The 24,004-nt window shown below is 35.1% G+C and overlaps 1 non-coding gene across 1 annotated transcript; it reads right to left on the reverse strand.

The window, feature by feature from the left end:
• Positions 1–4,133: 4,133 nt before the first annotated feature.
• On the reverse strand, positions 4,134–6,549 carry LOC107955029 (uncharacterized). The gene is made up of 3 exons (XR_005916343.1): positions 6,200–6,549; positions 4,510–5,244; positions 4,134–4,396 (listed from the first exon to the last, which is right to left on the reverse strand). It is a non-coding gene; the product is annotated as an uncharacterized protein (transcript).
• Positions 6,550–24,004: the final 17,455 nt, after the last annotated feature.

The raw sequence follows: 24,004 nt of genomic DNA on the forward strand, positions 1-24,004 counted from the left end.
AAGAAATAAGCATTGGAAGCAAGCCATGGAAGCTGAGATTGATATGATCCACAAAAATGACACTTGGAATCTAGTGGATAGACCTGATCACAAGAAGACCATAGGCGTCAAGTGGGTTTTTAGAGCCAAATTCAATGCTGATAGCTTTTTAAACAAACACAAGGCAAAGCTTGTGGTGAAAGGGTATATCCAGCAGTTTGGCATAGATTTTGTGGAGACATTTGCTCCAGTAGCAAGGCTAGACACCATTAAGCTTCTGTTTGCCTTGGCTGCACAGAAGCAATGGAGAATCCATCAGCTTGATGTCAAGTCAACCTTCTTAAATGGACTTCTTAAAGAAGAGATATATGTTGAACAACCTAATGGTTTCAAGGTCCAAGGAAAATAGGACAAAGTCTATAGGCTGAAGAAAACACTTTATGGGCTGAAACAGGCACCTCGAGCCTAGTATGACAGGATTGATTCTTACCTGTCTAGGCTCGATTTGGAGAAAAGTTTAAGTGAGCCAACACTTTATGTGAAAAAGTGTCAAGATGAAACTTTGCTGATTGTTTCAATCTATGTAGATGATCTGTTAGTGACCGGAAGCAAGGTTGATTTGATTCAAGAGTTCAAAGTAAGAATGCAAGAAGTATTTGATATGAATGATTTAGGAGTCATGACATACTTCCTTGGTATGGAAGTAAGCCAGTCTGATCAAGGCATTTTTATTAGCCAGCATGCCTTTTCCTTAAAAATTCTCAACAAGTTTTATATGACAAACTGTAAATCAGTGAGCACACCATTGGCTCAAGGGGAGAAACTGACTAGCTTTGGAAGTCAAGAATAAGTTGATGAAAGGGAGTATAGAAGCTTAATTGTTGCTTGCTCTACTTAACAGCAACCAGACCTGACCTCATGCATGCAGTTAGTTTATTGTCAAGATTCATGCACTGCTGCAATAGAACTCATTTCAAGGCAGCTAAGAGGATACCCAGGTATGTCAAAGGAACTTTGAAGTTTGGGGTTATGTTCAAGAAAGAAAGTGAGCTTAAGTTGATTGGTTACTCAGATAGTGACTGAGTTGGATCTGTTGATGATATGAGAAGTACCTCGGGCTATTTCTTTACACTTGGCTCGGGAGTTTTCTACTAGAGCTCGAAGAAGTAGCAAACAGTTGCTCAGTCAACAGCAGAGGCTGAATATAGAGCAGCTGTAGCAACAGTAAGCCAAGCCATTTGGCTTAGAAACTTGCTATGTGATTTAAATGAAGAACAACTTGAACCTACTGAAATCATGGTGAACAACCAGTCAGCAGTTGCCATAGCCAAGAATCTAGTTTTTCATGGCAAAACCAAACATTTTAAACTTAAGTTTCATTTTGTTTGAGAGGCTGTACAATCCAAAGAAGTTGGTCTCATTCATTGCAGCTCACAAGATCAGTTGGCTGACATTTTGACAAAACCTCTTGGTGCAACAAGGTTCAAAATCTTGAGAGATTCAATTGGTGTTTGTTGCCTACAGTCCAAGGAGGAGTGTTAAGTAGTGGACTGCAATGCAACAAGTAACCAAGAGCAGTAGCAGCAGCAGATCAGCTAGCATGCCAGCATCGAGACAAAACCAGAAACAGTCTACTTCCTTTGTTTGATTTTGTTCTTTTGTAATGTGATCAAGTTAGCATGTAACTTGATATCTAAAGTTGGTAAATTTCAGATTTGAAACTGATGGATGTAATAGCTGACTTTTTTAGCTTTGCTTTTGTATTACTTAAGTTATCAATTAGACAAATTAATGGGAGCAGTTACAAGTTTAGGTAACTGACTAATTAGTTTGTAACTTCAATATATTTTCAAATTTTTGAATGAAATGGATAACTTCTTCTTTCAGTTAAAATTTTTATCATCAGTTTTCTTTTCTTTTTGCTTGTTGTTTGTGTTTGCTCATGTTTGCTGTCATTTTGTTCCAACATTTGCTCATGTTTGCTGCCATTTTGTCCCAACAGATATAACCACGGTCAAATTGCATCCCTTCAACAACATATAGACTATTCTCAGCACTTTTTCCCTCCTCAAGGGTAACTACACCCTTTCGACCAACTTTACTTATGGCCTCAGCAATCATATTTCTTACTTCATTGTTGATCCCAGCACTAACAGCAGCAACATCAGCAAGTTCACTGTCTTCAACCAAAACCCCAAGGCACACTAATTATATTCTCTTCAAATAGTAAAATACAGAAAACATGAAAGCAGGTGAGCATTAAGATTACCTCTTTTGAAATAGCCTTAAGCTCATGAATATATGAATATAGAGAGAGAGAGCCCTAAATTTAATGAGCAATCCTAGAGCATATCTAGTCTTAAACTAGGTTACCTTAAACTTGGTGAGTGTTGGATAAGGATATGTACCAATACAAGTATATATTTTTTATCAAAGTTTTTTCATATATTTGGAGGATCTTACCCTATATTCATATCTAAATATGTGTCAAATATGGTTGTCGAATATGGATTCTTTAGACATGATTTTGTACCTTCACAAACATTGCATATCGAGTACCGAGCGTCTACAACTCTAGTACAGTTAACAAAGTCAGCATTATAATTAATATTGAGATATTAGTTAAAGTTTTTTTTTCATTTTATCACTACAACTTACAGCCTACTACTTGCCTTACTTGACTCTGCAGTGCTTCTTGTAATTGGTCCCAGACCAAACACATTTAGCTATGCTGAGTTGAAAGCTGCAACAGAAGACTTCAGTCCTTCAAACAAGTTAGGAAAAGGGGGTTATGGAGCTGTCTACAAGGTATGCTATGTTTTACATTTTTAGGATGCAATAATCATATTGATTGAAACACTTTTGAGAGGATGACATATATTTCAACACTGCTAAGTTAGATTACCTTGTAGGGTACATTATCAGATGGGTGGGTGGTAGCTGTGAAGCAACTTTCAGTAGCATCTCACCAAGGAAAGAGTCAATTTATTGCTGAAGTAGCCACCATATCAGCAGTGCAACATCGCAATCTTGTCAAACTAAGTAGATGCTGCATTGAAGGGGAAAGGCATCTTCTTGTTTACGAGTATCTTGAAAATAAAAGCCTTGATAAGGCACTCTTTGGTATGATCACACTGTAATATATGATTAACAAGTGCAAGATTCTTTTCCCTTTTCAGTCTTTTTGCAGGAAATATATGATGATGAGCATTTGAATTTACTCCATTGTTGATTACTCATTACTGAACCAGTTGATTAAGTTTTTTGACACTATATATGCAGGACGTAGTGACTTGCATATCGATTGGCCGACATATCTGTTTAGCAACTGCAAGAGGGTTAGCTTACCTTCATGAGGAATCTAGGCCAAGGATTGTACATAGAGATGTTAAGGCAAGTAATATTCTCCTTGATGCAGAATTGTGCCCCAAAATATCTGATTTTGGATTGGCAAAGCTATATGATGACAAAAAAACGCACATCAGCTCTCGGGTTGCTGGAACCTTGTAAGTCTCTTTAGACTTCTGTTCAGGAGTTCTTAATGCCCTCAAAATTTTCAAAATTTTACTCCCCAGGGCAAAGCTAAAATTCTTGAAAAGCCCTTGCACTTTTCAAAATTTTCTAGATAACCATACTCAATAACAACATATTATTTTTGTCTAATTGAGCCCTCAAAGTACAATTTTTATCTAATAAAGCTCTTAAATTATTATTTTTGTTAGTTAAACCCCTATGAATAACAGCTTTTTAATTTTTAGTTTTCATGCAAAAAAGGCTTGCTTAAACAAAAGTAACAGTTAAAGGGTGTAATTGGGTATATAGAAGGATAAGAGTTCTTTTAGTACTTTAGCCATGTGTTTTATCAGCATTTTTTTAAAAGCACAGTATGTTAATTTAACTTGGCAGACAAGGATAACCATAGTTTGGGGGCAAGCATTCGGCCAAATCTGATAAACAAAAGGCTGAAAACATAACAATTATGTAAAGACAGAATTTAGTCCCATTAACAAACCACTATTATACATTACACATTTCAATAAAAGCTACTCCAGAAAAGAAATTATAATAAAATGAATTGAAGGGCAAACCTGATTATACTCAGGCAGGTCCCCAACTTCCAAAGCAAATCGAGCATGAGCTTCATAAACCTGATTAGCAGTGAAATTATGCTTGAAAATCAGCACAATATCCAGGAATTATCAGTTTTAAAAAAGAAACCCTCATCAACATAAACACGTCTTATTCTCCCAAAGACGGGGATATGCATCAGATATACCTTTACTGTTAGATGGTTACGAGTTCTTTGGACAATTAAGTCTTGGCGAATAGACTTCAACTGATCACACGTATAAAGGTAGTTCTTTTGGGAATTTTGAACCATAAGAAGAGCTTTTTCCAGAATTTCTTCTGGTCTTACCTGTAGATCGATGGGGAAGCTCAAATATGCAAATATGGCATCATTCTTTCTAAATAATTCAAAAGATGGAATGCAAAGATTACGACAACAAAACTATAAATATTGATGATTACAGTGGAGGGATCTGGAGCAGAAGTAAGACGCAAGTATCGTTTCTCTATTTCCTGGCATGTTCCTCTCACAGTTAGTGCATCCCAGTCAATGTGTTCAACAGCCATGTTGCCACCATCTTCAAAACTCTTGCTACGCACCAATTAATCTCCATAACTTTAAAGCTAAATCCTACCAAAGAAAAACCTTTTCCATAGCCTCCCTTATAAAGAAACATAATAGCATACACGTAGGAAGTCAAAATGTTGTCAAAAATCAGTCCATAAAGCTAGGCACATGAATCATTGTTCTCAATCTTCCTTTCTAGTGGACCCAGTACCCTCTTTTAAATGCAGACAATCAACAAGACAAGGTCAGCTCAGTGGCTAAAGGCTATCCTAAGTTTCGAGCTAGCCTCCTTGCTCTGTCAATTTGTAAAGATGAAATTTCTGTAGTGAAACACTTATATTCTTCATTTAAACAACTTTTAGTTACAAGCATATTAAGAATTCATTAACCCAAACTCTTAATGAATGCTTGATGAACATGGCATGAATAGAACTTTTAAAAAAGCAGAGAGAAGAAAGAAAACAATTCATTATGCACATAATCCTGAATAGCAGCTGCCAAAATTTTACTTAAAAGAATATCCTCACCTCCTTCATGATTTCCTAGCAAGCTGCCGATTGCTTTTCATCCTTACATAGAGCCAATGCCCTTTGAACATAACTCTTTAACGATTTTGGGAACACACCAGCCTGAAAGCAATAAAGCAGCCATCAATTGTTGTTCAAAAATCTGAAATATGTAAACCATGATAAGTCTTTTCTTTTTTCATAGGGAGGTAGGGGGCAGTTGAGGGCGCTTGTAACTAAACTATACAATCTAAATCTAAGAGAATAAAGGACTTAAGAACAATTTCCAAGAGTGATTTATGTCTAAATCATCATCTGCCACATTGCAAAGATGCATTGTAATTCAGCTCTGCATAATCAAGCAAGTTTAGCCATATTTGGTATTAGGAGCCAAATATAAAAAAGGAAGATTGCCTCTATAATGAATAACAGGACTACCACAAAATAGGATTGAGAATAAACCACAAAATAGGATTAACAATAAACCACAAATTAGAAGTAAATCGGATCCGTTTTACCAAATACAATCTTTAAGATTGTAGTTCGGATTCTTAAAAATACACTTAAAAGTGATAAAACTGTAAAAACTTATAAATTTCTCTAGAGAATAAACCACAATTTAGAAGTAAAACGGATCCGTTTTACCAAATACAATCTTTAAGATTGTAGTTATGATTCTTAAAAAAACACTTAAAAGTGATAAAACTGTAAAAACTTATAAATTTCTCAAGAGAATAAATTATTCTTTGTATTACAATTCAATTATACATCATGGCTGTTGTTTCCCTAAACAACAGGACTACCACAAAATAGGATTAACATAGACCATCATACTAACATAGTTCTTTTTACTTCTAATTTGTTTCAAAAGCTCTTTCCCAAACTCGCTTACCGTAAGGTTAACTTCCATCAATAATATTACAAGCATGAAATGAGTATTTCCTCGTTTGGTGAATTTTATCCTATATTGCTCTCCTAGCAAAACAATGAAGTTCTTCAAAGATACAAACTAAATGATCCTTACAACTGCAATTTAAAAGGTAAAAGACAAAGAGTAAGCAGCAAAGTCGAAACTAACCTCTTGTGCCATTCTTCTTTGAAGTTATAAATGGCTTGAAGCCGTTTGGGCAAATTCTCCCACGGGCATTCTTCCCTACCCGCTTTCAAAAACAACTGTTCCTCCACCGTCATTGGAATGTGCTATAAATCATTGGCAAAACAATATCGATCCATAAATTGAACCTGGAAAAGAGACAGTAAGGAGTTTTGATCACAATGGCGATGGCAGATCGAGCTACGATTTTGAATTTTTTTTATAAATCGCGGGTCAAATAGAACCCTAAAAATCTTTTGACCGGGTGAAGCCATCGTGAAAACATAATAAAAGAAATGGAGAGTAGTGGAGGGGAACAAAGTTGTAATTGCGAGAGGGTTAGAGGGGAACAAAGTTGTAATCAAAACGGCACCTAATATTTGCGGCATTTAGGGGAAAAACGTCGTTATTGCTTTACCTTTAGCGGCGTTTATGAAAAAATGTTGCTATTGCTTTACCTTTTGCGGTGTTTATGAGAAAAACGTCGCTATTGCTTTATCTTTTGCGGCATTTATGAGAAAAACGTTGCTATTACTTTACCTTTTGCGGCGTTTATGCAAAAACGTTGCTAATGCTTACCTTTTGCAGCGTTTTTGATCCAAATGCCACTAAAAACGCCGCTAAAAATCTATTTTACAGTAGCAACAAAGGGAAAAATGAATTAATTATTATAAAATTTTCTTATGAATATAAATCTTTATATGTAAACTAATGTAGTATGTTTTAGGGACTAAAAGCTTTCTAAGTAAAAGGAATTTGAGTAAACGTGTATGCTAATACATAATATGCCATGTCATAGCTGACGCTATGATATTATGTCACATAAATGGATATACTATGTAAGTAGATAAGCTTAATGGTTTTGTTTGGAACTATGGATGAATCCTTGAGATTAAAACTTCTGACTTTGTATGACTTAAGAAGGAACTTAAAATGAAATATATAGCTTGCATAAGGGTTAAATGACAATAAGGTGAACATGTTAAAAAACTATGGCTAAAGGGAGTAAACATTGGATTAATTAGCAAATGAACTAGAATATGAATTTCTTAATATGATTGGCTAATAAACCATTAATGGGAAGTTTAGCCCTTATTATTTAGTAATAAAAAAAGGATTTGATTGAAGCACTAAATAGTGACATGAGTGAATTTTATGGCATCAATTCCAATGGGTTGATGCAAATAAGAATTAAGACAAATAGGTTTATCCTTGAGTACTTATTGAGCTCATCGATCTCACGTGTTAGTTGTTTAAAATGCATAGATTAAAGACTTGTCGAGAAGCTTGGACTTTGAATTAGGAGCATCATATCATCATTTGAGGTTTTAAGGTTGTATTGCATTGATGTTAATTTTTATTTTTATAAGAAACTTGGCATGTATATCAAGAATTAAATTAGATATGTAAAAATCTAAATTTGAGTTTTATTTTCGAACCCCCTTTGTGTTATCAATTAAATTTTGATTTCACCATTTAGTTTAAACATTTATATGTTTTGTATTTGAAGCTTAAAATGGAACGCAAATTCTTTTTATAATGTCTTGGAACTTATGGAAATTATATGGATGTGTTTTTGGGAATGTTTTTAAGTGTTTTTGAGCGAGTTTTTAACTTTAGGACCCAAGGTTCGGTACTCAAACTATAAGTATTGGAACATGCATGTTAGTAACTAAAAAGCTATACATATGATCTATGTATCAGAACCTTAGCGCAGGTATCGGTACATAGATTCTATGTACATCAACATAGCCCCTAAACTAGGGCTTCTACACTATTGCTTGAATTTTGAGCTCATCAAATCTCATTTTTTTATCCCAGTTACTTCTAATCACCAACAAATGATTTTGATTGGTTTTAAGATGTTTCTAAAGGAATCAAATTGCTTCAAACTTAATTTTATGATTATAAAAATGGTTTAAGGTTTGAAACTTTAAAAACCTCTGATATTTTTGCTCCGTGTGTACTCCAGTGACATCTCTCAGCTGTACCGTATGCCGAGATAGGTGAGGGGTGTTACATTAGTTGCCGAGAGGGTGATTGTAGATTTCAAGCTGAAGAGGATTTTGTTGGGATCTAGTGCCCATAGTGTAGTATTTTTGTTTATATGTACTTGTATTTTTTGAACAAATTGTTTAATAAAATATCCATTAGTCACAATAAAATCCTTTGTGGTATTACGTGGTCAAATCGTAATACAGAAAGAAAACTTATATTAGTAGATAATCTAAACATGTCCTTAATCTAATTGGGATTGAGCAAACCAATTGAAAGACTAGTATGTCATCTATCAAGTCCAATTGGGGAGATACCTTGTCTTGGGTATCGAAGCGGATGACTCCTAAATATAGAGACATACATGTGACTAGACTGATAGTACATCAGACTTGATCCAAGTAGAATAGATCCTAGATCTGTCCATGGATTTATTCACTTGTGACATTCATAGTGTGACATACCTTAATCTTGAGTGGATGATGCTCTATGTATGCGTGACTCGTATAATTTGATGTAAATGAAAGCCTGAGTTTAAATAGATAAGGAACCAAAAGCTGGTACGTTGGGTATGCGACTTCTGCAATATGTAGCATCATTCCATAATAGTGGAATTCATAGCCCTACTAATGGGTAAATGATATCCTTTAATCGACATTTCATGATAGATGAAAAGTAAAACATGACCATAGGTCATTTGTGTTTGTGATAAATGATTTAATTACTATTTGATAGTAATTGAGTTTTCATGAAAGAAGACGTAATGGTTACCATGAGATAAAATATGATCATATTAAGAATATCCTGTGAGGGTAACACATTTATAACAAGGTCATTGGATAAACACTTATTGAGTAGCTACCGTAATGTTATATAATAGAGGAGAGCTCAATCACGAAAGTTTAGTTGAATGACTTTGTGATTAAATAATGTTGTAATTAATAGGCGTAAAGTCGGAACTTAATTAAAAATTATTTGAGTCTTAATTATATATGCGTAATTAGCCTCGCCACTAGCTTGAAATAACTAGAAACGAATTGCATGTAAGAACCAACAAATATGAATGAATGAAAATGATCAAGTAAGAGAAATAAATTGAACGTATCATTATTTGCGTGAATGTATTTTCTCACTAAGTACAAAAATGACTTAATAATTAATTTAATGTTTTTGAATTATTATTTAATTCTTTATAATTAAATAATTGAAGTTCAAAGATGAAATTGAATTAATCACTCATTATGAATTTGTTGAATAAGGAAATTAAATATATTTCTTCATAAATTCTATTATGATAAAGTTGTCATGACTTTAACGAAATTAGAATTGGATTGAGAAAATTATTTAACTGAGAAATTAATTTAGTTAATTTAATTAATTAAATTAAATAATATTTATTGGATAAAATAAAACAAATATTGGGTTGAATAAATTATAAATGTTGGATCAAAAGTCTAGAAAACACATATAATTGAACCCAATACATGAGAGGCACAAACTAGGCCCTATGAACATGTAAGGGGTGAGAACCCTAGGATTATACAAGCCAAGCCTAAAGCATTTTAAGATTTGGGGATGTCTGACCCACGTATTGAACAAAAATGTGAGAAAGTTGGATTCATGGACAAAATTATGCATGTTTGTAGGATATCTAAATGAACGAAGGGTGGTAAGTTGTGTAACACGAAAGAGCAAACAATTATAGTGTCAATTCATGCCACCTTCCTTGAGGAGAGTTAAATGAATGAATTTAACCTTGAAGTAAATAGGTACTCGAGGAACTTTTGGGAAATACACAAAGCCCTCCAGAATTGATTTCGGATCCAACTCCTAATAGTAGACCTACAAACGATCAATAGCATAGGGAGCTTCATCCTAGTGAGAGGGTCTTTCATTGGCCCAAGCTTTTCCAATCTGGTAATAGTGTTCTTAGCATTGAGTCTACTAAAGAGGAATATGATGACCCACTCACATTTGACAAAGCGATGTAGAGTGTTGATTCTAAGCTTTGGGAAATAGCTATAAAGCTAGAGATGAATTCTATGAAGTGCAACTCAATTTGAGAACTTGCAGACTTGCTGGAAGGGATAAAACCCATAGGGTATAATTAGATCTATATGAAGAAAAGAAACATGAAAGGAAAAGTTGAAACTTATAAGGCTTGTAGACAAAGGGTATCAATTATGAGGAAACCTTCTCTCCGATTGCCATGCTCAAGTAGATCCGCATACTATTATCCATTGCAACGGCTCTCGATTACGAGATCTAGCAAATGGATGTCAAGACAGTGTTCTTGAATGACTATAGTTAAGAGAGCATTTATATGATTCAACCCACCAGATATATAACTAAAGGAAATGAGCATAAAGTTTGCAAACTTCTTAGATCCATATATGGAATTAAGCAAGCATCCCACTCATGGAACCAAAGATTTGATCAAGTGATCAAAACTTTTGGATTTGATAAAAATGTTGATAAACCATGTGCTTATAAACATATTAATGATGGAAAGGTGGTTTTACTCATTCTATATGTTCATGACATTCTACTAATTGGAAATGATGTAGGGAGATTATTATTAGTTAAACTATGGTTAACCCAATAGTTTAGCATGGAAGACTTGGAAGAAACTAACTATGTTCAGGTATTGGAATATTAAGGGATTAAAATAACAAAGTGATACCTCTGTCACAAGCTTCATACATAGACAAAATATTGAAATGTTTTGCAATGACTAATTCAAAGAAAGGAACTCAACCCTACGTATTAGACTTTCATCTTTCTTTTGAGGATTGTCCTAAGACATCGAAAGAAATAGAATACATGAGAAAGATTACTTATGCTTTGGTAGTAGGAAGTCTTATGTATGATATGTTAAGCACACGTCCAAATATTTGTTTTGTGGTGAGGTTGGTGAGTAGATATCAGGCAAACCCTGATCCAAGACACTGGCGAGCAATTAAGCATATAATCAAGTATTTATGAAGAATAAAGGATGCTTGTGTATTTTGGAAGAGATATTAATCCTATTAGTTACATAGATTCTGACTTCCAAACATGTTAGGATTTGAGGAAATCGACATTAGGTTGTGTCTTTATCTTAGACAGTAGGTCCATAGTGTAGAGAAGTGTCAAGCAAGGTTGCACTGCTGACTCAACTATAGAGGTTGAATATATGGTTGCTTCTAAGGCAACAAAAAAAGTAATATGACTTTGGAAGTTCCTTATAGATCTCGAAGTCGTTCTTGGAATGAAAAAAACTATCACACTATATTGTGATAATAGTGTGGCAATAGTTAACACTAAGGAAACCATAAGCCATAAAAGGAAAAAAAACACATTGATAGAAAGTATCACATCATAAGAGAGGTAGTGGTAGGCAGAATAGTCGATGCAATCAAAGTCGCATTAGAGGACAATCTTGTAAATTCGTTTACTAAGACTTTAGTGGCTAGGAGTTTTGAGAAACATGTAGAGGATATGGTAATGCAAAATACAACTCTATCTACTTCACTAGGGCAAGTGCGAGACTGTTGGGATCTAGTTCCCTTGGTGTAGTATTTTCGTCTCTATGTACTTGTATTTTGGGAACAAATCGGTTTAATAAAATATCCATCAGTTATATTAATATCCTTTGCATAATGTGCTCAATGGTTTTTGCATGAAAAGAAAAATGAAAACAAATATTGGTTCAATGATGATCTAACATTTAACTAATAATAACTTGTATTATGTGGTTGGATTATAATACAAAAAGACAACTTGTATTAGTAGATGATCTAAACATGTCCTTAGTCTAATCAAAATTGATCAAACCGATTGAAAGACTAATATGTCATCTATCAAGTCTAATTAGGGAGATCATTTGTCTTGTGTATCGGAGCAATGACTCCCAAAAGATAGAGACATAGATGTGACTAACTGGACTGACAGTACATCAGACATGACTCAAATAAATCTTAGATCCGTTTATGGATTTATTCACTTGTGATATTCATAGTGTGGCATACAACAATCTTGAATGGATGATAGACTATGAATTCATGAATCATATACTATGATGTAAATGAAAGCCTGAGTTCAAATAAAATAACTAAAAGTTAGTATGTTGAGTATACGACTTCTACAGTATGTAGCATCATTCCACAACAGTGGAATTCATAGCCCAACTAAAGGGTAAATTATATGCATTCATCGGCATTACATGATAAATGAAAAGTAAAACATGGTCATGAGTCATTTGTGTTTGTGATAAATGAGTTAATTACTATTTGGTAGTAATTGACTTCTCTTGAAGGAAGATGTAATGGTTAGCATGAAATAAAATGGAATCATATTGGGATAACAAATTTATCCCAAAGAGATTAAGGATATCCTATGAGGGTAACACATTTATGATAAGGACATTGGATGAGCACTTATTGAGTACCTTTCATAATGGTATATAATAAGGGAGAGCTCAGTCACGATACTTTAGTTGAATGACTTTGTGATTCAATAATGTTGTAATTAATAGGCATAAAGTTGGAACTTAATTAAAAATTATTTGAGCCCTAATCAGATGTGCCCAATCAGTCCCTCTACCAACTCGAAATAACTAGAAATGAATTGCATGTAAGAACCAACAAATATGAAATGAATGAAAATGATGAAGTAAGAGAAATAGATCGCATCATCACTATTTACGTTAATGTATTTTCTCACTAAGTACAAAAATTACTTAGGAATTAATTCAATGTTTTCGAATTTTATTTAATTATTTATAATGAAATAATTGAAGTTCAAAGATGAAATTAAATTAATTAGTCATTATGGATTTGTTGAATAAGAAAATTAAATATATTTCATCATAGATGTTATTACGATAAAGTTGCTATGACTTTAACATAATTAGAATTGGGTTGAGAGAAAAAGTCCAAGAAACACATATAATTGGACCTAATACATGAGAGACCTAAACTAGGCCCTATGTAACATGTGAGGGGCGGCAACCCTAGTAATATACAAGGGGATGCCACTGATTTGCCACAATTTAACGTGTTTATTTTTCATTCCTTTGCACATATTTTAGCATGTTTTTAAGTATAATCGAGTCATTTTGATATTAATTTGTGTTTTTGGGTGTGTAAGTAATAAAATTGTGATTTTTAGTAAAGTACATGCTATTTTATATTATTTTATATCTAAATAAGATTGTGTGGTTATATAGGACTAATTGGGAGCTAAAAATGCACTTCAGGGATGAAACTACAGCTGAGGTCGCGACCACATGTCAATGATGTCACGACATTGAAGACAAATGCAAGGGGGGACCAAAATAGATAGCTCATCACGGCGAATCCTACGAGAGTTAACTCACGTTTTAAGGAAATTTCAAGGTCATTTTCTAATGTTAGGCCCTAAGTACTATAGTAACAAGAGAGGCATTTTAGTCTTTGAGTTCTTTTCTTTATAAACAATATTTTATTTCAGAGTCAAGGAGTTGTAGATGGATAGTTAGTAGAGATTGGATTAGAGTTTTCTGTTATGAAATTTTCTTAGATTAGGTTTCATTTTCATTTTTATTTTTATTTTTATCTTTTTTTAATTTCATGTGTGGAAATCTTATTTTGACAATTAATTTGTGATTGGAGACTACTCAAGAGTCGTGCAATTACCTGGATTTATCATTGAGAATTTCTCCACTTTTTCCTTATTTTATATTTCGTTCATCATATATTTGATAGAATATTTGTATGATAATGAGAATTTGAATTATGTGCTTTTATGAATATATTGTACATATTAATTAATTAATTAATTATATAATTGAGTGTTAATTTCTATTCGATTGGGTATTTTATTTAATTTTACCAAATTATTAAGAATATTAGAATTGACACCTCTAGTAAAATATCTAGACAAAGGAGACTGATAGGAGAATTTGTTATGTATTGTTTTGGTAAATGTGTGTTGAGCGATTAGACCGAAAGGAAAGTCGCATTCCTAAGTGAGATCAAAAGGATAGCTTAGGTGGTAATTCTTAAGTAGGAAGAGACCGAAAGGGTATTCCTAAGTAAGAGTAAATAACTCAATCGGGATAAGGTATTAGCTTAAATATTAGTCAATTAATTAATTGATTTTGGATTAATGAAATTTCATTGTTTAAATAAGAAATAGGAAATTCCTTAATTCCTAGTATATATTTAATTTAGGATGAGTTTTCTCTCAATTCGATTTTTGCTTGCACTATTAATTTTTTACTTGATTAGATTAATATTTGCTTTCAAATAATTGATTTAATAACAACATTTACCGATTTTTAACAATCCCTTGTGTTCGATCCTTAGAATACTCTTGTATTTCGTTGTAAAGTTCTATATTACAATTTGACACTATACGCTTACAGTTAAAAATTGTTTTTAAAATTGTTTGTTTTTGTGTACATGTGCTTGGAGTCAAGTTGTTGGTAGAATTACCAGTGATTGTAACGGTGTAAATGTGTTATTAAGTTAGTTGTCTTAGCAAAGAAATATTAGTCGAAAGATAAACGAGTTAGATAATGCTTTAATTTCCTTGTATAGTTATTTTAATTTTAGTTTTCTATTTTTATTATTTTGTACAACGATGGATATAGGCTGCAAGGTGATCAATATGGATAGGATGAAAGGTTGATTTGGGCGAATGAAAGTTCGATGAACCAGTGGATTTATGTTAGCGAGTTTGGAGGGCAGAAGTATTCATACGAACATTCTTATGATTCGTATGGATATGCAACCGAGATGAATAGCTGCAATCAAGGATGGTCCACTCATTATCTGAATTATGATCCACTTCCTCAATGTTACTATCTAGATTGGGGTAAGGATCATAACGAATATGAGGAGGACCCATCACTTGTTGCTCGTGTTAGTGCATTGGAGGATAGTGTATCTTTGTGCAAGTCTACCTTGTCTTCCATGTCCAACACGATGGAGCAGTTGTTGGAAGTTGTTCGACGATGATTCGAAGTGCACACTCCATCGGAAGAGGTAGAGCATGATGTTCCTAACTCTAACGATGAGGGCCATTCTACTAGTGTTGATCATGATGAGTTGAATAAGGACGTTCAACAATAGTTTGGAATTAGAAATTCATCTAACACAAATTGATGAGTCAAATTAGACCCCTTTTTTCACTTAACAAGTTTTTTTTCAAAATTTTTTAGTGTTTTTTTAGTAGTTTTATGCAATTTTATTTTTTACAAATAGATTTGTGAATTCGCCTCTTTTTCCTCATTTTTCGATCCAAAATGCCCAATTGTACCATTGGGGACCCTAACGGTTGATTGAGTGTTGTGAGGAGCCATCAAAGGCCTAAACATGAGCGAAAACATCGCATAGAAGGGGGTATCACAACATCAAAGCATGGAAGTCACAACACGTCCGACAGGCCCAAATTGAAGAAGAAAAGGGACCATCTACAGTGATATCGCGATACCCAAACTTGGGTATCGCGACATCCACTTGGCGCACCCCATTTTTGAGATTGTCAACGATATCGCAATATCCTACCTTGGGTGTCACGATATAACTGTCATGTGGGGACAAAAAATGACATTAAGAGGTAGAGTTTGTCCACCCGAAGCACCAATCAAATGCTAGTGTTCAAGGGCACTTTAGGCAACACTTTTGGGTTAGAAATTAGCTATTAAAAGCCACTCTTGGATAAGGAAAAGAAGAGACTTTTGGTTTTAGGTTAAAAAAGCTCATTGGTTTTAGGGTTTCTTCATGTTTAAGCTTAGGAGTAGGGTAATTTTCTTCTATATATTTTTAAGGTTTAGTTTATATTTCTTTCTAGTTTTACTTAGTTTCGTAGTTGTCAATTAAGTTAGTTTTTACTGTAGCTTATTTTGATTTACATGTTAAAGACTTTAAACTTAGTTGTAATCACTCTTTAATCTTTGAGTTAATGCTATTTGATTTTTCTTTCTTTTCATCTATTAAAGCTCTCATCTTTAGTGTTCTTGTTTCTTTATCTTTGTGTTAGTTGCTTTTCATTTAAGTTGATTAAGTTAAAAAAAATCAAAGCTTTCTTTTTTTTTTGTTCAAGTTTATGTTAATAGCTTCTATAGTTGTTTCTTTAACTTTAATATGGTAATATGTAACTAAAATTTAGGTGCTTGGTTGATGGAGATCTAAAAACTTAGGAAGTGACACCCCTAAAGGAATATCTAGACAAGTGAGACCCGAAGGTAATCTTGTTGTGCAACCTTTCATTAGTCACAGATTAACTGGTGAGATAGGAAGATAAACCAAAATTAATTCGTCCAAGTCGATAAAGTTGAGATCGGAAGATAAAATAGAGTCACTTAGTAATTTTAGCGATTGAAGTTCCTTGTTCAAGATCGGTGAACCACATGAAAATTAACCAACCACTATTAGTTATTTATTGGATAATTTCGTAGTTTTATACTCTTTGCAATTTAGTCCTTTGGATAGTTAATTTAGAAATTAGTATTAAAAATCTTTGTTTAAGCTTTGCCGTACTATAACAATTAGTCAGTAGCTAGTTAAACTCCTTTCTTGCATGTATTTTTTAACAGAAATCATTAAATCACTGACTCCTTTGGGTTCGATCTTTTAAATACTCTGATGTTCCATTGTAACACTACAAATATTACAACTGACCAGTAAGCTTGTAGTAAAACTGTGCTTTAAAAAGTGTCTACTAAAATCATTGTTTTATGCGCACATACACGATGTTAGTTAGGCACCATAATGAAGACTTAATGTGGCAGAAAGTCTCTTTAGCCCATTTGACGCCAAAGGAGGAGTAGGAGTGGGAGTGGGAGTGGGAGTGGGAGTAGGAGTAGGAGTAGGAGTGAGAGTAGATATGGAGTTAGATACTGAAATAGAGTTTAAACTGATATTGAGTGAAGGTGTCTTTGAGGTTGACGCTGCGATGTGGAAAATGTAATGTTTAGGGAGTCCAAGTTAGTCAGTGGCTGACCTACCACAAATCGTAGTGGAAATTTAAGTACTTTTTGGCACCTAACGAGCTTGATTTCTAGGCATTTTATCTACTTTAATTGCATATTCAGTTTTATTATCTTAGAATTAAATTATTGCAAAATAAGCATTTTTACGCACTTTTTAGTGTTCTGATGACCAATAAGGCCAACTCGGGTCTCGAGAACGACTAACAGGCTATTTGAGTGTGTAAGGTGTTAATTCACACTGAAGAATATAAGGGATGACAGCCATGTTGCAACACAGGGAGGCCCATGTCGCGACATAGAACTTCAAAGTTGCCAAGGTTGAAAATCACTCCACGTCATGACAAGAGATTTTTCCACATCACGGTGATGGGACAAAAATATGGAAAGATGTGACTATTTCTTGGATGGAAAATTAGGGTTTGTTTTCTTAATTAAACCCATATCATTTAATAGTATATAATTTAAAATGTATCTAGGGTAGTGTAGGCACCAAGCCACAAAAATTCAACCTATATAAGTTGCCTTAGAGTCACTAGAAAATGAGGCTAGACCTAGACAAACAGTTTTATTTACTTATTTTTCATTCAAATTTATTTTTATGTTCCTGTAGTTGGAATATTTTATATTTCGATGTGAATACAATGCTAGGTAGTCACGTCCTCTCGGGTTTATCTCCAAAAAATTTTGTGCCACCCAAAATATAAGGTTCCTACACATAAAAAAATATTTATCAAACTAAAAAAGAAATAATAATAATCATTCTTTTTTATTTTTTTATTTTTTAAAAAGAAATTAAGTGGGTAAAGGAAAAACTCCCTCATAAGTCACCAAAAAGGTTGTCATCGAATTTGTCCGTGCTACCACCATTCTCTTCTTGGACAACCTTTGTCTCATTCCCTTTTGATGTGGACTGACCTGCTTGTGTAGGCTAGGTGGTGTCCAGTGGGTCACGGATGGAGATCACTCCTTTGGGTCTAAAATCGTACACCACCACTATATGGTGGAATCGAGTGATTAGCAACTATGGAGAGGTCCAAAATAGGGGCCACTGGAAGGTGCTTACGCCTGATAGCTCAACAAAATAGGCCATCCACCTTGATTGGGCCTCGATATACGTAAGCATGTGCATGAGTATTTCTTTATTTGTCAGGTCTGTGAATCGCCTATGATCGTTGTACCCTTGGTGGTACAGATTGAGGCTCGTCCATTAGTTTCAGGAGCCTGTGGATTTTGGAATACTCTCAATGTACTGCCACCTGCTAGTTCTTCCTTTCCACCCAATTTGCGTGTTGATTACAGAACCACTCAAAAATAATGTTGTTTAAAACACCCTTTGGTGGGCAAGTCGATTCTTTGGGATCGATCGCAAACCACCCTCTTACACATCTCTATGATCAAATATGGGTATGGAAGTCCTTGTGTGTACCCTCCTGCATATTGTCGTATGTTGTAGAGGATTGGGTCCCCTCTAAACCCAAGTACCTCTTCCTTTAGTTAAAAAATGTATGCTTTAATTGTAATCCACCTCACACGTAAAAGTCCGGGGTATAGTGAGGTGTCCTATGGATTGCCTCGGTTGTGGCATAAGAGGCATCTATGAAAATGTCTGTTACGAATAGTTTATTGTCTTGTGCCTCCAATAAATTCAGGTAGAATTCCTGCACTATCGATAAAACAGTCGATTTTAGAGGTTGTCTGTAAAATTGAGACCACCTTAAGCGGTCGACCTTGGGTTGTGAAATAATTGCATGGAAAAATTGAATCTACGCTCGAGAATTAATGGTTTGTACACAAAATTACCGGCTTGGGTTGAGACATCATTGGGGACAAAGTCGCCTCGGCTCAACGGGAGCATTGTATTCCTTGATTTCCTAGGATGCTGGTCGTTTACGATGGGTCATACTAACCAATTATGTAATTCCAACAATCAATCAGACAAACCGAATTGGTTCCAAAAATTTTGATTCTCTAATGTAATGTTATAAATTGAACTCAAATATATATAAAGACTAGAAAAGGATATGATATCACCAAGTTTTTGTTAAAGCCGATACTTTTGCGTCACCGTGTGACGTGGGAAACAATGTAGTTGCGACATGGAGACCTGAAGTCGTGACTATGTGATACTATGTCATGATAAGAGTAATAGAGACAAAACTAAGGTCTCCAAGTCAATAAGTCAAGTTGCGACGTGGTAATAATTGAGGTCGCGATGTGGGGCTGCGAACTTGTGGCTACGAGAATGATGTCACGACGAGAGCAACAAAGACAAAACTAAGAGATCCAAGTTAGTAAGTTACGTGGCGACGAGGTAAGTCATGACGTTGCGACATGCTACCTTGAGGTCCTGATGACACTAATTGAGATCACAACGAGCTCTAATGTAGCATCCTTACGACTTCAATTCTAGACTCGACATTACAATGAGTAGGACTTCGACATCACGAGGCTACAAATTTAAAACATTATCGTCTTGATGTGCGCATTTAAACAACCTCTAAAGTCTTCGAACTTCTTCCACTTGCCGTTTTTCCTCTCCAAACCATCAACTTTTATTTTTCTTTATTTTAATCTTGAAATATTCATTTTTACTCTACTATTTTCTAGTTATCTTGTTAAATCTGTAGTTTTTCTTCCTCTAGTTTCTTATAGTTATCTAACTGCAACAATATTCTTCTCCTGTAGGCACCCATTGCTGATTAGAGGACATTCTCACGCAACCATTAATTGAAATAGAATCACGGTAATATTAACCTATCTCTAATATCTAATTGTTAAATAATCATTTACACTTTTACTAGCATATAAAGAACTTGAGTAGGTAGTTGCCTTGAACATATATTGTGTAAATTGGTTGTTTATTATTGTTGGATATTTGGTACTTATGACTTCTCGAAATCGGATGGTGGCTTGAAAGCTAGTCAAGTGTGATGCTTCGACTCTAATGAAGAGACGATTCGTCTTTCAAAAAGCTTCTAAGCATTTCAACAAATTGGACAAGCCACTAATAGAGAAGCATATGGATTCGATTTTTCCACACAACTGTTTTACAACTCGATCATCTCAGTGGTAAAAAAATTAAGGTGGACAACATTTTGTGGACAATTCGCTCAACCCACTGTTATCTCAATTATTCAGGAATTCTATGTGAATTTTTCTAAAGCAAAGGAACAAAAAGTCTCTATGAGGGATGTTCTCATGGACATTTCTCCTACTGCAATTGAGACTTTTCATAAAACACCTCACTATGAATCCAGTTTTTATGATACTTTGAATGAAGATGAGATGGATTATAATGAGATTATTGAATTCTTAATTGATGGTCCAAGTAGTTGGGTTCAAAAGTTAGTTACTAGAGAACCCATCTGTTTTAAACAATCAATAATGTTCCTGATTGCCAAAATATGGATGTACTTTATCTACACTAAATTATTCCTTACTCAACACGTCACAAAAGTTACTCGTGATCGTGCTTTTCTTTTGTATGCCATTTTGCAACAGGAAAGCATAAATGTGGGTGACCAGATTTAGTACAACATGAGGCGATGCACAATGGTCATACAAGTGAAAATTCATATCCACACTTGATTACGGAAATGTGCAGACGAGCAAGTGTGGAGATAGAACTAGATGAGTTGACTTGCCCTCCAAAAGGCATCAACAATGATGCTATCTACAAACAGTTTTGCAATAAACATTCAAGTTAAGTTAAGAAGTAAAATTTGAATGTGGTTGCATATAAGGTGTACACTCGGGATCATGGACTCTCAGAATCCATGGAGGAGCCGAGACCTGTGTCACCAAGGTTGCTACAGAAGAAAGTATCTCTGGCAGCTCCATTGAGGGGGGAACCCAACATATAAGTGTACATTGAGAATCTGACGCAATGCATGGTAACTCTTGGGTTGGTAGTGACTCACTACACTAAGAGATATGGTTTACAGATGGCTCTGAGGCCTTGTTAGTAAGTGTATGAGAACAAAATAGAGAGTAAAGTAGAATGAAAAAACTAAATATTCTAGTATTATTTTCTTGATTGGATCAGTACAAGAATATGACTTATATACATGAGTGAGAGACTAACTGCTGCTAACCAATTCTATTAACAATATACCAGATTGTATAACTGACTACTAACAACCTAACGTAACCTTATACATTAACATTCACCCAGCTTCTCGATAGGTAAGGCCCGAAGCAAATTACGAAACTGAGTAAAGAAAGAAACAGACAGGGGCCTTGTGAAAATCAGCAACCTGGTCATAGGCTGGTACCTCACCAATAACGAGCAAGCCTTCAGCTACCATTTCACGGAAAAAAAATTGATCAAGTTTAACATGTTCGAATTTGGAGTGTAAGACCAGATTAGCAGCAACTACTACCGCACTAGAATTGTGACACCAAATAGAAGGTGAATCGACAAAATGAATTTGTAACTCCGTTAGCAGCGAGACTAACCATGTAATATCACTGGTAGATGCAGCCAGACTTAATACTCAGCCTCTGCTATCATTCAGGAAACAACTTGTTGCTTTTTCGAACACCACAAAACGGGCGTATCACCAAAATATACACAATATCCTATTGTAGATCGGCTATCATCGAAATCCAATTCCCAGTTGGCATCAGCATAACAAATGAGAGATAGTCTATCGGATGGACGAAAAATCAACCCATGATCAATAGTCCCACGTAAATACCGTAAGATTCCCTTTAAGGCCACCAAATGAACTAAAATGGGTGCATGCAAGAACTGACACACACGATTTACGGTATAAGCAATATCAGGTCGAGTCAGGACCACATATTGGAGTGCATCGACAAGGCTTCGATATTCTGTAGGACCAGCAATACGATCGCCCTCATCTTTATATAATACTGACAAACTGATCATTGGTGTATGGACACTTTTTGCATTAGTCAAAGAACTTCTGTCAAGTAGATCCCTGAAGTACTTGCGCTGGTATAAATGAAAACTTCTAGTGGAGGAACGATTGACTTCAATACCTAAAAAGTAGTGAGGCCACCCATATTCTTAAAGGAAAATTCATTATCTAACTGCTGAATAAAGTTATTTATACTGTCAGCCACACTCCCAGTAATAATAATATCATCCACATAAATCAGAACATAGATGGAACACTCGGTCGTTACTCGACCAAATAGAGACGCATCAGATTTGGATACGAGAAACTCAATAGAAACAAGAAACCTCTTCAATTTATCAAACCAGGCACGGGAAGCTTGACACAACTCGTATAATGCCTTCGTTAGACGACACACCAAGTGCTTACCAATTGGACCAGACTGAATATAGCTTGGAGATTGTAGCATGAACACTTCGTTGGTGAGATCACCATTTAAAAAGGCAGTGTTAACAGCGACCCGACGAAGTTGCCAACCACGAGAGATAGCAACCGAGGGTATGGTTCGAATAGTAAAAGGTTTGCCCGCTGGATTGAAGGTTTCCTTAAAATCAGACCCAGAAACCTGCGAACACCCCTTTGCTACCAACCAAGCCTTACGTTGAGCAATAATCCCATCAGGATTTTTATTTACTCTGAAGAGCTACTTACACCCTATTACCTTCCATTCATGAGGGAGAGAAACCAATTCCCAAGTGGAGTTAGCCGTGAGAGCATCAAATTTCGCTTGGACTATTGGTCTCCATTCTGGATCAGCAAGAGCTTCATCAATCGTTCGTGGCTCATAGTCAACAACTTCAATAGATAGAGCCTTGGGTTTAAAAATCCCAGCCTTAGACTTAGTAATAATGGGATGAGTATTCCCCAGCAGAGCAGACATTGAAGCTGAAGGAATTATGTTTGGAGCAGACGGACTACCCTCATTTGTCGAGGTTGAGGGCCAGAATTTGTCATGAGCTGACCCCAACTTAGTCGATGAACCACCTATTGTAGACTGTATGGAACTACAATGAGGAGGAGAAGAGGAAATACCAGTGGGACGCTCGACTGTTGCAATAGGGCGAGAGGCAGTAGACTGAACAATAGAAACATATGTCGAGACACACGGACTAGGTTTACCTCTGTCCAAGGTAGATGAAGAAAACAAGAATCGCCGTTCATCGAAAACAACATGACGAGAAAAAATTACTTTCGCATCTGGCGTTAGATAATGATAACCTTTATGTTGAGAACTATACCCCAAGAATGTACATGGTTCAGAATGAAAATCCAACTTATGACGCGCAAACGGTCGCAGATACTGTAAACAACAGCAACCAAACACTCTTAAATGATCATATGTAGGCTCATGACCATAAAGAACCTAGTATGGAGACTGACCTTTCAGGATTGGAGTAGGTAGACAATTTATGAGATGAACAGCACTACAAAAGGCATAACCCTAATAATCCATGGGCAGACTTGCATGGGCTAAGAGAGTAAGATTGGTCTCAACAATGTGTCTATGTTTTCGCTCAGCAACTCCGTTCTGCTCAGATAGATCTGAGTAGGATAGGCGATGTAGTATTCCAAGATTAGCCAATACGAATGTGAATGCACGATACTCACCACCCTAATCACTTTAAAAGCTCTTAATATCTTTCCCAAACTGAGTTTAGACCATCTTTTGAAACTGCAGAAAACACTCAACTCTGGGACTTACGTTGAATAAGATACACCCACGTAAAATGACTACACATGTCAATGAATGAAACATAATACAAATTAGTACCACATACAACCGACGCCGGTTCCCATAAGCCAGAGACAACCAAATCAAAAAATTCCTTATATTCAGTAGAAGAGTTTGCAAAAGCCAGTTTATGAGATTTCCTCTTTTGACATGCAATACAAACATTATCAAGACACATT

The sequence above is a fragment of the Gossypium hirsutum genome, chromosome D07 (genome assembly GCF_007990345.1).
Source record: "Gossypium hirsutum isolate 1008001.06 chromosome D07, Gossypium_hirsutum_v2.1, whole genome shotgun sequence".
Taxonomy (NCBI): Eukaryota; Viridiplantae; Streptophyta; class Magnoliopsida; order Malvales; family Malvaceae; genus Gossypium; species Gossypium hirsutum.